This window comes from Acomys minous, assembly GCF_964271855.1.
Source record: "Acomys minous genome assembly, chromosome: 18".
NCBI lineage: Eukaryota > Metazoa > Chordata > Mammalia > Rodentia > Muridae > Acomys > Acomys minous.
Genome location: NC_140501.1, coordinates 70,723,252 through 70,738,084, shown reverse-complemented (window position 1 = coordinate 70,738,084; position 14,833 = coordinate 70,723,252).

The window sequence follows — 14,833 nt, the reverse complement described above, 5'->3', positions numbered from 1 at the left end:
GTACGCTTTCACCGTTCAGCAAATACATGTGTAGAAGCACAGCGCTAGCAGAAACGAACGTTTCTCGACGTTTTCTAACTCAGGGAACAAGTTGCACACTTCTGAGATGCATTTGGGCAACTTTGTCAGAAATGAGTTTTTTGCCTAAAGAGACATGCCTATTTGCGCAGTAGTACAGAGTCTGAGTATGTAACTGGGCTTGATGAAATCAGCATTTCTCTTGCTTCCCTGTGCGTAGGGAAGCTCAGTTTTAGTCACAGTAGCTCCCACAAATGTCTCCTCAGTGTGTTCCCATTTCCTTAGAAACAGTGTATTTGCTGGGAGAAAAGTGCATTACTGTGCGCTTTCACCGTTCAGCAAATACATGTGTAGGAGCACAGCGCTAGCAGAAACGAACGTTTCTCGAAGTTTTCTAACTCAGGGAACAAGTTGCACACTTCTGAGATGCATTTGGGCAACTTTGTCAGAAATGAGTTTTTTGCCTAAAGAGACATGCCTATTTGCGCAGTAGTACAGATTCTGAGTATGTAACTGGGCTTGATGAAATCAGCATTTCTCTTGCTTCCCTGTGTGTAGGGAAGCTCAGTTTAGGTCACAGTAGCTCCCACTAGTGTCTCCTCAGTGTGTTCCCATTTCCTTAGAAACAGTGTATTTGCTGGGAGAAAAGTGCATTAGTGTGCGCTTTCACCGTTCAGCAAATACATGTGTAGAAGCACAGCGCTAGCAGAAACGACCGTTTCTCGACGTTTTCTAACTCAGGGAATGAGTTGCACACTTCTGAGATGCATTTGGGCAACTTTGTCAGAAATGAGTTTTTTGCCTAGAGATTCATGCCTATTTGCGCAGTAGTACAGATTCTGAGTATGTAACTGGGCTTGATGAAATCAGCATTTCTCTTGCTTCCCTGTGCGTAGGGAAGCTCAGTTTTAGTCACAGTAGCTCCCACAAGTGTCTCCTCAGTGTGTTCCCATTTCCTTAGAAACAGTGTATTTGCTGGGAAAAAAGTGCATTACTGTGCGCTTTCACCGTTCAGCAAATACATGTGTAGAAGCACAGCGCTAGCAGAAACGAACGTTTCTGGACTTTTTCTAACTCAGGGAACAAGTTGCACACTTCTGAGATGCATTTGGGCAACTTTGTCAGAAATGAGTTTTTTGCCTAAAGAGACATGCCTATTTGCGCAATAGTACAGATTCTGAGTATGTAACTGTGCTTGATGAAATCAGCATTTCTCTTGCTTCCCTGTGCGTAGGGAAGCTCAGTTTTAGTCACAGTAGCTCCCACAAGTGTCTCCTCAGTGTGTTCCCATTTCCTTAGACACAGTGTATTTGCTGGGAGAAGAGTGCATTACTGTGCGCTTTCACCGTTCAGCAAATACATGTGTAGAAGCACAGCGCTAGCAGAAACGACCGTTTCTCGACGTTTTCTAACTCAGGGAACAAGTTGCACACTTCTGAGATGCATTTGGGCAACTTTGTCAGAAATGAGTTTTTTGCCTAAAGAGACATGCCTATTTGCGCAGTAGTACAGATTCTGAGTATGTAACTGGGCTTGATGAAATCAGCATTTCTCTTGCTTCCCTGTGCGTAGGGAAGCTCAGTTTTAGTCACAGTAGCTCCCACTAGTGTCTCCTCAATGTGTTCCCATTTCCTTAGAAACAGTGTATTTGCTGGGAGAAAAGTGCATTACTGTGCGCTTTCACCGTTCAGCAAATACATGTGTAGAAGCACAGCGCTAGCAGAAACGAACGTTTCTCGACGTTTTCTAACTCAGGGAACAAGTTGCACACTTCGCAGATGCATTTGGGCAACTTCGTAAGCAGCGGGTTTTTTGCCTAAAGAGACGTGCTTTAGAACGCGCTAGTTTTGCCTATTTGCGCAGTAGTACAGATTCTGAGTATGTAACTGGGCTTGATGAAATCAGCATTTCTCTTGCTTCCCTGTGCGTAGGGAAGCTCAGTTTTAGTCACAGTAGCTCCCACAAGTGTCTCCTCAGTGTGTTCCCATTTCCTTAGACACAGTGTATTTGCTGGGAGAAAAGTGCATTACTGTACGCTTTCACCGTTCAGCAAATACATGTGTAGAAGCACAGCGCTAGCAGAAACGAACGTTTCTCGACGTTTTCTAACTCAGGGAACAAGTTGCACACTTCTGAGATGCATTTGGGCAGATTTGTTAGAAATGAGTTTTTTGCCTAAAGAGACATGCCTATTTGCGCAGTAGTACAGATTCTGAGTATGTAACTGGGCTTGATGAAATCAGCATTTCTCTTGCTTCCCTGTGCGTAGGGAAGCTCAGTTTTAGTCACAGTAGCTCCCACAAGTGTCTCCTCAGTGTGTTCCCATTTCCTTAGAAACAGTGTATTTGCTGGGAAAAAAGTGCATTACTGTGCGCTTTCACCGTTCAGCAAAGACATGTGTAGAAGCACAGCGCTAGCAGAAACGAACGTTTCTGGACTTTTTCTAACTCAGGGAACAAGTTGCACACTTCTGAGATGCATTTGGGCAACTTTGTCAGAAATGAGTTTTTTGCCTAAAGAGACATGCCTATTTGCGCAGTAGTACAGATTCTGAGTATGTAACTGTGCTTGATGAAATCAGCATTTCTCTTGCTTCCCTGTGCGTAGGGAAGTTCAGTTTTAGTCACAGTAGCTCCCACAAGTGTCTCCTCAGTGTGTTCCCATTTCCTTAGACACAGTGTATTTGCTGGGAGAAAAGTGCATTACTGTGCGCTTTCACCGTTCAGCAAATACATGTGTAGAAGCACAGCGCTAGCAGAAACGAACGTTTCTCGACGTTTTCTAACTCAGGGAACAAGTTGCACACTTCTGAGATGCATTTGGGCAACTTTGTCAGAAATGAGTTTTTTGCCTAAAAAGACATGCCTATTTGCGCAGTAGTACAGAGTCTGAGTATGTAACTGGGCTTGATGAAATCAGCATTTCTCTCGCTTCCCTGTGCGTAGGGAAGCTCAGTTTTAGTCACAGTAGCTCCCACAAGTGTCTCCTCAGCGTGTTCCCATTTCCTTAGAAACAGTGTATTTGCTGGGAGAAAAGTGCATTCCTGTGCCCTTTGACCGTTCAGCAAAGACATGTGTAGAAGCACAGCGCTAGCAGAAACGACCGTTTCTTGACGTTTTGTAACTCAGGGAACAAGTTTCACACTTCGCAGATGCATTTGAGCAACTTCGTAAGAAGCGGGTTTTTTGCCTAAAGAGACGTGCTTTAGAACGCGCTAGTTTTGCCGATTTGCGCAGTAGTACAGATTCTGAGTATGTAACTGGGTTTGATGAAATCAGCATTTCTCTGGCTTCCCTGTGCGTAGGGAAGCTCAGTTTTAGTCACAGTAGCTCCCGCAAGTGTCTCCTCAGCGTGTTCCCATTTCCTTAGAAACAGTGTATTTGCTGGGAGAAAAGTGCATTCCTGTGCCCTTTGACCGTTCAGCAAACACATGTGTAGAAGCACAGCGCTAGCAGAAACGACCGTTTCTCGACATTTTCTAACTCAGGGAACAAGTTGCACACTTCGCAGATGCATTTGGGCAACTTCGTAAGCAGCGGGTTTTTTGCCTAAAGAGATGTGCTTTAGAACGCGCTAGTTTTGCCTATTTGCGCAGTAGTACAGATTCTGAGTATGTAACTGGGTTTGATGAAATCAGCATTTCTCTTGCTTCCCTGTGCGTAGGGAAGCTCAGTTTTAGTCACAGTAGCTCCCACAAGTGTCTCCTCAGCGTGTTCCCATTTCCTTAGAAACAGTGTATTTGCTGGGAGAAAAGTGCATTACTGTGCCCTTTGACCGTTCAGCAAAGACATGTGTAGAAGCACAGTGCTAGCAGAAACGACCGTTTCTCGAAGTTTTCTAACTCAGGGAACAAGTTGCACACTTCGCAGATGCATTTGAGCAACTTCGTAAGAAGCAGGTTTTTTGCCTAAAGAGACGTGCTTTAGAACGCGCTAGTTTTGCCTATTTGCGCAGTAGTACAGATTCTGAGTATGTAACTGGGTTTGATGAAATCAGCATTTCTCTTGATTCCCTGTGCGTAGGGAAGCTCAGTTTTAGTCACAGTAGCTCCCGCAAGTGTCTCCTCAGCGTGTTCCCATTTCCTTAGAAACAGTGTATTTGCTGGGAGAAAAGTGCATTCCTGTGCCCTTTGACCATTCAGCAAAAACATGTGTAGAAGCACAGCGCTAGCAGAAACGACCGTTTCTCGACATTTTCTAACTCAGGGAACAAGTTGCACACTTCGCAGATGCATTTGGGCAACTTCGTAAGCAGCGGGTTTTTTGCCTAAAGAGATGTGCTTTAGAACGCGCTAGTTTTGCCTATTTGCGCAGTAGTACAGATTCTGAGTATGTAACTGGGTTTGATGAAATCAGCATTTCTCTGGCTTCCCTGTGCGTAGGGAAGCTCAGTTTTAGTCACAGTAGCTCCCGCAAGTGTCTCCTCAGCGTGTTCCCATTTCCTTAGAAACAGTGTATTTGCTGGGAGAAAAGTGCATTCCTGTGCCCTTCGACCGTTCAGCAAACACATGTGTAGAAGCACAGCGCTAGCAGAAACGACCGTTTCTCGACATTTTCTAACTCAGGGAACAAGTTGCACACTTCGCAGATGCATTTGGGCAACTTCGTAAGCAGCGGGTTTTTTGCCTAAAGAGATGTGCTTTAGAACGCGCTAGTTTTGCCTATTTGCGCAGTAGTACAGATTCTGAGTATGTAACTGGGTTTGATGAAATCAGCATTTCTCTTGCTTCCCTGTGCGTAGGGAAGCTCAGTTTTAGTCACAGTAGCTCCCACAAGTGTCTCCTCAGCGTGTTCCCATTTCCTTAGAAACAGTGTATTTGCTGGGAGAAAAGTGCATTACTGTGCCCTTTGACCGTTCAGCAAAGACATGTGTAGAAGCACAGGGCTAGCAGAAACGACCGTTTCTCGAAGTTTTCTAACTCAGGGAACAAGTTGCACACTTCGCAGATGCATTTGAGCAACTTCGTAAGAAGCAGGTTTTTTGCCTAAAGAGACGTGCTTTAGAACGCGCTAGTTTTGCCTATTTGCGCAGTAGTACAGATTCTGAGTATGTAACTGGGTTTGATGAAATCAGCATTTCTCTGGCTTCCCTGTGCGTAGGGAAGCTCAGTTTTAGTCACAGTAGCTCCCGCAAGTGTCTCCTCAGCGTGTTCCCATTTCCTTAGAAACAGTGTATTTGCTGGGAGAAAAGTGCATTCCTGTGCCCTTTGACCATTCAGCAAAAACATGTGTAGAAGCACAGCGCTAGCAGAAACGACCGTTTCTCGACATTTTCTAACTCAGGGAACAAGTTGCACACTTCGCAGATGCATTTGGGCAACTTCGTAAGCAGCGGGTTTTTTGCCTAAAGAGATGTGCTTTAGAACGCGCTAGTTTTGCCTATTTGCGCAGTAGTACAGATTCTGAGTATGTAACTGGGTTTGATGAAATCAGCATTTCTCTTGCTTCCCTGTGCGTAGGGAAGCTCAGTTTTAGTCACAGTAGCTCCCACAAGTGTCTCCTCAGCGTGTTCCCATTTCCTTAGAAACAGTGTATTTGCTGGGAGAAAAGTGCATTACTGTGCCCTTTGACCGTTCAGCAAAGACATGTGTAGAAGCACAGTGCTAGCAGAAACGACCGTTTCTCGAAGTTTTCTAACTCAGGGAACAAGTTGCACACTTCGCAGATGCATTTGAGCAACTTCGTAAGAAGCAGGTTTTTTGCCTAAAGAGACGTGCTTTAGAACGCGCTAGTTTTGACTATTTGCGCAGTAGTACAGATTCTGAGTATGTAACTGGGTTTGATGAAATCAGCATTTCTCTGGCTTCCCTGTGCGTAGGGAAGCTCAGTTTTAGTCACAGTAGCTCCCGCAAGTGTCTCCTCAGCGTGTTCCCATTTCCTTAGAAACAGTGTATTTGCTGGGAGAAAAGTGCATTCCTGTGCCCTTTGACCATTCAGCAAAAACATGTGTAGAAGCACAGCGCTAGCAGAAACGACCGTTTCTCGACATTTTCTAACTCAGGGAACAAGTTGCACACTTCGCAGATGCATTTGGGCAACTTCGTAAGCAGCGGGTTTTTTGCCTAAAGAGATGTGCTTTAGAACGCGCTAGTTTTGCCTATTTGCGCAGTAGTACAGAGTCTGAGTATGTAACTGGGTTTGATGAAATCAGCATTTCTCTTGCTTCCCTGTGCGTAGGGAAGCTCAGTTTTAGTCACAGTAGCTCCCACAAGTGTCTCCTCAGCGTGTTCCCATTTCCTTAGAAACAGTGTATTTGCTGGGAGAAAAGTGCATTCCTGTGCCCTTTGACCGTTCAGCAAAGACATGTGTAGAAGCACAGCGCTAGCAGAAACGACCGTTTCTTGACGTTTTGTAAATCAGGGAACAAGTTGCACACTTCGCAGATGCATTTGAGCAACTTCGTAAGAAGCTGGTTTTTTGCCTAAAGAGACGTGCTTTAGAACGCGCTAGTTTTGCCTATTTGCACAGTAGTACAGATTCTAAGTATGTAACTGGGTTTGATGAAATCAGCATTTCTCTTGCTTCCCTGTGCGTAGGGAAGCTCAGTTTTAGTCACAGTAGCTCCCACAAGTGTCTCCTCAGCGTGTTCCCATTTCCTTAGAAACAGTGTATTTGCTGGGAGAAAAGTGCATTCCTGTGCCCTTTGACCATTCAGCAAAGACAAGTGTAGAAGCACAGCGCTAGCAGAAACGACCGTTTCTCGACGTTTTCTAACTCAGGGAACAAGTTGCACACTTCGCAGATGCATTTGAGCAACTTCGTAAGAAGCGGGTTTTTTGCCTAAAGAGACGTGCTTTAGAACGCGCTAGTTTTGACTATTTGCGCAGTAGTACAGATTCTGAGTATGTAACTGGGTTTGATGACATCAGCATTTCTCTTGCTTCCATGTGCGTGGGGAAGCTCAGTTTTCGTCACAGTAGCTCCCACAAGTGTCTCCTCAGCGTGTTCCCATTTCCTTAGAAACAGTGTATTTGCTGGGAGAAAAGTGCATTACTGTGCCCTTTCACCGTTCAGCAAAGACATGTGTAGAAGCACAGCGCTAGCAGAAACGACCGTTTCTCGACGTTTTCTAACTCAGGGAACAAGTTGCACACTTCGCAGATGCATTTGAGCAACTTCGTAAGAAGCGGGTTTTTTGCCTAAAGAGACGTGCTTTAGAACGCGCTAGTTTTGCCTATTTGCACAGTAGTACAGATTCTAAGTATGTAACTGGGTTAGATGAAATCAGCATTTCTCTTGCTTCCCTGTGCGTAGGGAAGCTCAGTTTTAGTCACAGTAGCTCCCACAAGTGTCTCCTCAGCGTGTTCCCATTTCCTTAGAAACAGTGTATTTGCTGGGAGAAAAGTGCATTACTGTGCCCTTTGATCATTCAGCAAAGACAAGTGTAGAAGCACAGCGCTAGCAGAAACGACCGTTTCTCGACGTTTTCTAACTCAGGGAACAAGTTGCACACTTCGCAGATGCATTTGAGCAACTTCGTAAGAAGCGGGTTTTTTGCCTAAAGAGACGTGCTTTAGAACGCGCTAGTTTTGACTATTTGCGCAGTAGTACAGATTCTGAGTATGTAACTGGGTTTGATGAAATCAGCATTTCTCTTGCTTCCATGTGCGTGGGGAAGCTCAGTTTTCGTCACAGTAGCTCCCACAAGTGTCTCCTCAGCTTGTTCTCATTTCCTTAGAAACAGTGTATTTGCTGGGAGAAAAGTGCATTCCTGTGCCCTTTGACCGTTCAGCAAAGACATGTGTAGAAGCACAGCGCTAGCAGAAACGACCGTTTCTCGACGTTTTCTAACTCAGGGAACAAGTTGCACACTTCGCAGATGCATTTGAGCAACTTCGTAAGAAGCGGGTTTTTTGCCTATAGAGACGTGCTTTAGAACGCGCTAGTTTTGCCTGTTTGCGCAGTAGTACAGATTCTGAGTATGTAACTGGGTTAGATGAAATCAGCATTTCTCCTGATTCCCTGTGCGTAGGGAAGCTCAGTTTTAGTCACAGTAGCTCCCACAAGTGTCTCCTCAGCGTGTTCCCATTTCCTTAGAAACAGTGTATTTGCTGGGAGAAAAGTGCATTCCTGTGCCCTTTGACCGTTCAGCAAAGACATGTGTAGAAGCACAGCGCTAGCAGAAACGACCGTTTCTTGACGTTTTGTAACTCAGGGAACAAGTTGCACACTTCGCAGATGCATTTGAGCAACTTCGTAAGAAGCTGGTTTTTTGCCTAAAGAGACGTGCTTTAGAACGCGCTAGTTTTGCCTATTTGCACAGTAGTACAGATTCTAAGTATGTAACTGGGTTTGATGAAATCAGCATTTCTCTTGCTTCCCTGTGCGTAGGGAAGCTCAGTTTTAGTCACAGTAGCTCCCACAAGTGTCTCCTCAGCGTGTTCCCATTTCCTTAGAAACAGTGTATTTGCTGGGAGAAAAGTGCATTCCTGTGCCCTTTGACCATTCAGCAAAGACAAGTGTAGAAGCACAGCGCTAGCAGAAACGACCGTTTCTCGACGTTTTCTAACTCAGGGAACAAGTTGCACACTTCGCAGATGCATTTGAGCAACTTCGTAAGAAGCGGGTTTTTTGCCTAAAGAGACGTGCTTTAGAACGCGCTAGTTTTGACTATTTGCGCAGTAGTACAGATTCTGAGTATGTAACTGGGTTTGATGACATCAGCATTTCTCTTGCTTCCATGTGCGTGGGGAAGCTCAGTTTTCGTCACAGTAGCTCCCACAAGTGTCTCCTCAGCGTGTTCCCATTTCCTTAGAAACAGTGTATTTGCTGGGAGAAAAGTGCATTACTGTGCCCTTTCACCGTTCAGCAAAGACATGTGTAGAAGCACAGCGCTAGCAGAAACGACCGTTTCTCGACGTTTTCTAACTCAGGGAACAAGTTGCACACTTCGCAGATGCATTTGAGCAACTTCGTAAGAAGCGGGTTTTTTGCCTAAAGAGACGTGCTTTAGAACGCGCTAGTTTTGCCTATTTGCACAGTAGTACAGATTCTAAGTATGTAACTGGGTTTGATGAAATCAGCATTTCTCTTGCTTCCCTGTGCGTAGGGAAGCTCAGTTTTAGTCACAGTAGCTCCCACAAGTGTCTCCTCAGCGTGTTCCCATTTCCTTAGAAACAGTGTATTTGCTGGGAGAAAAGTGCATTACTGTGCCCTTTGATCATTCAGCAAAGACAAGTGTAGAAGCACAGCGCTAGCAGAAACGACCGTTTCTCGACGTTTTCTAACTCAGGGAACAAGTTGCACACTTCGCAGATGCATTTGAGCAACTTCGTAAGAAGCGGGTTTTTTGCCTAAAGAGACGTGCTTTAGAACGCGCTAGTTTTGACTATTTGCGCAGTAGTACAGATTCTGAGTATGTAACTGGGTTTGATGAAATCAGCATTTCTCTTGCTTCCATGTGCGTGGGGAAGCTCAGTTTTCGTCACAGTAGCTCCCACAAGTGTCTCCTCAGCTTGTTCTCATTTCCTTAGAAACAGTGTATTTGCTGGGAGAAAAGTGCATTCCTGTGCCCTTTGACCGTTCAGCAAAGACATGTGTAGAAGCACAGCGCTAGCAGAAACGACCGCTTCTCGACGTTTTCTAACTCAGGGAACAAGTTGCACACTTCGCAGATGCATTTGAGCAACTTCGTAAGAAGCGGGTTTTTTGCCTATAGAGACGTGCTTTAGAACGCGCTAGTTTTGCCTGTTTGCGCAGTAGTACAGATTCTGAGTATGTAACTGGGTTAGATGAAATCAGCATTTCTCCTGATTCCCTGTGCGTAGGGAAGCTCAGTTTTAGTCACAGTAGCTCCCACAAGTGTCTCCTCAGCGTGTTCCCATTTCCTTAGAAACAGTGTATTTGCTGGGAGAAAAGTGCATTACTGTGCCCTTTCACCGTTCAGCAAAGACATGTGTAAAAGCACAGCGCTAGCAGAAACGACCGTTTCTCGACGTTTTCTAACTCAGGGAACAAGTTGCACACTTCGCAGATGCATTTGAGCAACTTCGTAAGAAGCGGGTTTTTTGCCTAAAGAGACGTGCTTTAGAACGCGCTAGTTTTGCCTATTTGCGCAGTAGTACAGATTCTGAGTATGTAACTGGGTTTGATGAAATCAGCATTTCTCTTGCTTCCCCGTGCATAGGGAAGCTCAGTTTTAGTCACAGTAGCTCCTACAAGTGTCTCCTCAGCATGTTCCCATTTCCTTAGAAACAGTGTATTTGCTGGGAGAAAAGTGCATTACTGTGCCCTTTCACCGTTCAGCAAAGACATGTGTAGAAGCACAGTGCTAGCAGAAACGACCGTTTCTCGACGTTTTCTAACTCAGGGAACAAGTTGCACACTTCGCAGATGCATTTGAGCAACTTCGTAAGAAGCAGGTTTTTTGCCTAAAGAGACGTGCTTTAGAACGCGCTAGTTTTGCCTATTTGCGCAGTAGTACAGATTCTGAGTATGTAACTGGGTTTGATGAAATCAGCATTTCTCTTGCTTCCCTGTGCGTAGGGAAGCTCAGTTTTAGTCACAGTAGCTCCCACAAGTGTCTCCTCAGCGTGTTCCCATTTCCTTAGAAACAGTGTATTTGCTGGGAGAAAAGTGCATTCCTGTGCCCTTTGACCATTCAGCAAAAACATGTGTAGAAGCACAGCGCTAGCAGAAACGACCGTTTCTCGATGCTTTCTAACTCAGGGAACAAGTTGCACACTTCGCAGATGCATTTGGGCAACTTCGTAAGAAGCGGGTTTTTTGCCTAAAGAGACATGCTTTAGAACGTGCTAGTTTTGCCTATTTGCGCAGTAGTACAGATTCTGAGTATGTAACTGGGTTAGATGAAATCAGCATTTCTCTTGATTCCCTGTGCGTAGGGAAGCTCAGTTTTAGTCACAGTAGCTCCCACAAGTGTCTCCTCAGCGTGTTCCCATTTCCTTAGAAACAGTGTATTTGCTGGGAGAAAAGTGCATTCCTGTGCCCTTTGACCGTTCAGCAAAGACATGTGTAGAAGCACAGCGCTAGCAGAAACGACCGTTTCTCGACGTTTTCTAACTCAGGGAACAAGTTGCACACTTCGCAGATGCATTTGAGCAACTTCGTAAGAAGCGGGTTTTTTGCCTATAGAGATGTGCTTTTGAACGGGCTAGTTTTGCCTATTTGCGCAGTAGTACCGATTCTGAGTATGTAACTGGGTTTGATGAAATCAGCATTTGTCTTGCTTTCCTGTACGTGGGGAAGCTCAGTTTTAGTCACAGTAGCTCCCACAAGTGTCTCCTCAGCGTGTTCCCATTTCCTTAGAAACAGTGTATTTGCTGGGAGAAAAGTGCATTACTGTGCCCTTTGACCGTTCAGCAAAGACATGTGTAGAAGCACAGCGCTAGCAGAAACGACCGTTTCTCGACGTTTTCTAACTCAGGGAAAAAGTTGCATACTTCGCAGATGCATTTGAGCGACTTCGTAAGAAGCGGGTTTTTTGCCTAAAGAGACGTGCTTTAGAACGCGCTAGTTTTGCCTATTTGCGCAGTAGTACAGATTCTGAGTATGTAACTGGGTTTGATGAAATCAGCATTTCTCTTGCTTCCCTGTGCGTAGGGAAGCTCAGTTTTAGTCACAGTAGCTCCCACAAGTGTCTCCTCAGCGTGTTCCCATTTCCTTAGAAACAGTGTATTTGCTGGGAGAAAAGTGCATTCCTGTGCCCTTTGACCATTCAGCAAAAACATGTGTAGAAGCACAGCGCTAGCAGAAACGACCGTTTCTCGATGCTTTCTAACTCAGGGAACAAGTTGCACACTTCGCAGATGCATTTGGGCAACTTCGTAAGAAGCGGGTTTTTTGCCTAAAGAGACATGCTTTAGAACGCGCTAGTTTTGACTATTTGCGCAGTAGTACAGATTCTGAGTATGTAACTGGGTTAGATGAAATCAGCATTTCTCTTGATTCCCTGTGCGTAGGGAAGCTCAGTTTTAGTCACAGTAGCTCCCACAAGTGTCTCCTCAGCGTGTTCCCATTTCCTTAGAAACAGTGTATTTGCTGGGAGAAAAGTGCATTCCTGTGCCCTTTGACCGTTCAGCAAAGACATGTGTAGAAGCACAGCGCTAGCAGAAACGACCGTTTCTCGAAGTTTTCTAACTCAGGGAACAAGTTGCACACTTCGCAGATGCATTTGAGCAACTTCGTAAGAAGCGGGTTTTTTGCCTATAGAGATGTGCTTTTGAACGGGCTAGTTTTGCCTATTTGCGCAGTAGTACCGATTCTGAGTATGTAACTGGGTTTGATGACATCAGCATTTCTCTTGCTTCCATGTGCGTGGGGAAGCTCAGTTTTCGTCACAGTAGCTCCCACAAGTGTCTCCTCAGCGTGTTCCCATTTCCTTAGAAACAGTGTATTTGCTGGGAGAAAAGTGCATTCCTGTGCCCTTTGACCGTTCAGCAAAGACATGTGTAGAAGCACAGCGCTAGCAGAAACGACCGTTTCTCGACGTTTTCTAACTCAGGGAACAAGTTGCACACTTCGCAGATGCATTTGAGCAACTTCGTAAGAAGCGGGTTTTTTGCCTAAAGAGACGTGCTTTAGAACGCGCTAGTTTTGCCTATTTGCACAGTAGTACAGATTCTAAGTATGTAACTGGGTTTGATGAAATCAGCATTTCTCTTGCTTCCCTGTGCGTAGGGAAGCTCAGTTTTAGTCACAGTAGCTCCCACAAGTGTCTCCTCAGCGTGTTCCCATTTCCTTAGAAACAGTGTATTTGCTGGGAGAAAAGTGCATTACTGTGCCCTTTGACCATTCAGCAAAGACAAGTGTAGAAGCACAGCGCTAGCAGAAACGACCGTTTCTCGACGTTTTCTAACTCAGGGAACAAGTTGCACACTTCGCAGATGCATTTGAGCAACTTCGTAAGAAGCGGGTTTTTTGCCTAAAGAGACGTGCTTTAGAACGCGCTAGTTTTGACTATTTGCGCAGTAGTACAGATTCTGAGTATGTAACTGGGTTTGATGAAATCAGCATTTCTCTTGCTTCCATGTGCGTGGGGAAGCTCAGTATTCGTCACAGTAGCTCCCACAAGTGTCTCCTCAGCGTGTTCCCATTTCCTTAGAAACAGTGTATTTGCTGGGAGAAAAGTGCATTACTGTGCCCTTTGACCGTTCAGCAAAGACATGTGTAGAAGCACAGCGCTAGCAGAAACGACCGTTTCTCGACGTTTTCTAACTCAGGGAACAAGTTGCACACTTCGCAGATGCATTTGAGCAACTTCGTAAGAAGCGGGTTTTTTGCCTATAGAGATGTGCTTTTGAACGGGCTAGTTTTGCCTATTTGCGCAGTAGTACCGATTCTGAGTATGTAACTGGGTTTGATGAAATCAGCATTTCTCTTGCTTCCCTGTGCGTGGGGAAGCTCAGTTTTAGTCACAGTAGCTCCCACAAGTGTCTCCTCAGCGTGTTCCCATTTCCTTAGAAACAGTGTATTTGCTGGGAGAAAAGTGCATTACTGTGCCCTTTCACCGTTCAGCAAAGACATGTGTAGAAGCACAGCGCTAGCAGAAACGACCGTTTCTCGACGTTTTCTAACTCAGGGAACAAGTTGCACACTTCGCAGATGCATTTGAGCAACTTCGTAAGAAGCGGGTTTTTTGCCTAAAGAGACGTGCTTTAGAACGCGCTAGTTTTGCCTATTTGCACAGTAGTACAGATTCTAAGTATGTAACTGGGTTTGATGAAATCAGCATTTCTCTTGCTTCCCTGTGCGTAGGGAAGCTCAGTTTTAGTCACAGTAGCTCCCACAAGTGTCTCCTCAGCGTGTTCCCATTTCCTTAGAAACAGTGTATTTGCTGGGAGAAAAGTGCATTACTGTGCCCTTTGATCATTCAGCAAAGACAAGTGTAGAAGCACAGCGCTAGCAGAAACGACCGTTTCTCGACGTTTTCTAACTCAGGGAACAAGTTGCACACTTCGCAGATGCATTTGAGCAACTTCGTAAGAAGCGGGTTTTTTGCCTAAAGAGACGTGCTTTAGAACGCGCTAGTTTTGACTATTTGCGCAGTAGTACAGATTCTGAGTATGTAACTGGGTTTGATGAAATCAGCATTTCTCTTGCTTCCATGTGCGTGGGGAAGCTCAGTTTTCGTCACAGTAGCTCCCACAAGTGTCTCCTCAGCTTGTTCTCATTTCCTTAGAAACAGTGTATTTGCTGGGAGAAAAGTGCATTACTGTGCCCTTTGACCGTTCAGCAAAGACATGTGTAGAAGCACAGCGCTAGCAGAAACGACCGCTTCTCGACGTTTTCTAACTCAGGGAACAAGTTGCACACTTCGCAGATGCATTTGAGCAACTTCGTAAGAAGCGGGTTTTTTGCCTATAGAGACGTGCTTTAGAACGCGCTAGTTTTGCCTGTTTGCGCAGTAGTACAGATTCTGAGTATGTAACTGGGTTAGATGAAATCAGCATTTCTCCTGATTCCCTGTGCGTAGGGAAGCTCAGTTTTAGTCACAGTAGCTCCCACAAGTGTCTCCTCAGCGTGTTCCCATTTCCTTAGAAACAGTGTATTTGCTGGGAGAAAAGTGCATTACTGTGCCCTTTCACCGTTCAGCAAAGACATGTGTAAAAGCACAGCGCTAGCAGAAACGACCGTTTCTCGACGTTTTCTAACTCAGGGAACAAGTTGCACACTTCGCAGATGCATTTGAGCAACTTCGTAAGAAGCGGGTTTTTTGCCTAAAGAGACGTGCTTTAGAACGCGCTAGTTTTGCCTATTTGCGCAGTAGTACAGATTCTGAGTATGTAACTGGGTTTGATGAAATCAGCATTTCTCTTGCTTCCCCGTGCATAGGGAAGCTCAGTTTTAGTCACAGT